This window comes from Sinocyclocheilus rhinocerous, unplaced genomic scaffold (assembly GCF_001515625.1).
Source record: "Sinocyclocheilus rhinocerous isolate Xijiao unplaced genomic scaffold, SAMN03320098_v1.1 scaffold2516, whole genome shotgun sequence".
Lineage (NCBI taxonomy): Eukaryota > Metazoa > Chordata > Actinopteri > Cypriniformes > Cyprinidae > Sinocyclocheilus > Sinocyclocheilus rhinocerous.
The window spans coordinates 438,787-440,809 of record NW_015639821.1 but is presented as its reverse complement, the minus strand read 5'-3'; the positions used below and the strand labels follow the sequence as shown (position 1 = coordinate 440,809).

At 29.8% G+C, this 2,023-nt stretch overlaps 1 long non-coding RNA gene across 1 annotated transcript in view; it reads left to right on the top strand.

Annotated features, from left to right (window-relative positions):
- Positions 1-1,083: 1,083 nt before the first annotated feature.
- LOC107752180 (uncharacterized) overlaps positions 1,084-2,023 on the top strand; it is a 3,225-nt gene continuing 2,285 nt past the window's right edge. The window contains exon 1 of the long non-coding RNA XR_001641334.1: positions 1,084-1,163. This is a non-coding gene — a long non-coding RNA (uncharacterized LOC107752180). The remainder of the gene's footprint in view (positions 1,164-2,023) is intronic.

Sequence of the window (2,023 nt, the reverse complement as noted above, 5' to 3'; positions counted from 1 at the left end):
ATGTATTATTTTATTTTATATATATAGTGTAATTAAAGCCACTTTAATTTGTGACTTTTAACATGCTTTTAATAAAGAGCTGGAAATTATCTTTAGCTTCTTTATCTGATTAAATCAAATCATTTGTTCAAATGTGACATAACCTATGTGAATGTATTTTCTTAAAAATAAATATTTGAAGGCAAAACAGTTTTTTTAAATGCTTTAAAAAATATTATTTTATTTTTACATATATTTTCAAAAATATTTTTAAAAATGGCCAAAATATTTTTTTGTCAATATATTTTGAAACATACTTCAGTAAACATATTTTTTTGTATATTTAAAATATGTTTGAAATTTTTTTTTTTGCCATATGGGTTTACTCTCATAAACTACAAATAAGACAATAGTTAAGACAAAATATCAGTTCTGCATATTGTCAGTCATAAAACACACCGTCAGCTGATCTGGAGTCAGATGCATGTGTGACTTGTTTCTAAAACAGGATCATCTGGTAATGTGCACGTGAAACTTTTCCACCAGCTGGAATAACAGGGATCTCATCTCATCAGTTTCCTGCGATTGTAAACTGATGCCGCGTGACGGACTGAAGCGTGTTTTATTCTACCTGCTGCTTTTGTTTGCACATGCACTGCAACCCTTCTGTAAATCATTGTCTGGAGCTGCACAATGTCACTCGCAGAGCAAATGTTTGGGGCTTGACCGACCTTGACAGCTTTCTAAATTTAGTAGTTCAAGAGTCTAAATTTGTACATTTGGGACATAATTTACTTTCGAAATCACAATGAAGATTATTCATTAAACGTCTGCATATCATCTCAGTACAGAAGCCCATTTCTGCCATGGAATAATATATATATAGCCTATATATAAAAGGTAACTGGAATTTTTTTATCTCACAATTCTGACTTTTTCCTCACAATTCTCAGAAGAAATGTCTGAATTGTAAGATAAACAATTCAGCATATAAAAGTCACAATTACATTTTTTAAAAATGTTTTATTCTGTGAGACAATTGTGAAACAATCTCAGAATTCTGAATAAGGTCAGAATTGTGATTCAGAACTGCAGGAACGCTCGTTACTATGGCGATGGAACACTCTGAAACCCGTGGGTTCTGGATGCAGAGATCATTATGAGTGCGGAACCAACTTCTGCAGGTGACCAACATCACCAAACACCGCACTCCTGCTCCCAATAAGCTTCTGAACTAAAGCTTATTGAAAAAAATCATTTAAAAACTGAATACGCAAGGTCCTTGTATATTGCATTCTTAAATTTTTTTTTATTTAATATTGAAAGTAGATAACTTTGAAAATGGAAAACTTCAAAATTCGCTTTTACGTACGGGGCAGAAAATGGATAAACATTTTAAATATTCAATTTCCACGAAAAATAAAGTCGATTTTTTTTTTTTCATTTATTTGAAGAAAAAACCCCCCCGAAAAAGTGCCATTTTCTAATTTTTCTGTCAATATTGAATGCAGCCAGGCAGTAATACTTTGTTAATTTCTTAATGTTAGTTAACAAGAACTGACAATGAATACTACTTATACTTCTACAGTATTTAGATTATTATTCTTAATGTTAATTTTAACATTTACTAATACATTTCAGTTTGTTCACATTAGTTAATGCTCTGTGAACTAACATGAACAATGGCATTTTATTAACTAAATTATTATATACATTTTTATTATATTGTCAAATAGCCTAATTAAAAATATAAAAAGTATATAGGCCTACATTTAATTTATATTACATATTAAATCTAAATTTTCTTAACTATACAGGCCTATATTGCTCTTTAGTCCATGTTAGCATTAACTAAAGTGAACAAATGAGAGCTTATTGTAAAGTGTTACCAAATATGCTGGTTATGGAAGTATTTCTATGAAAAGATTTAGCAGACATGACTATTTAGAATATGAGAAGAGAGCGAACGGGTCAACTTGAAGTTCACTTTCCTATATTTTTAGCCATCATCTTAAATACTCATATTTAAAAAAAAAAAAAAAAA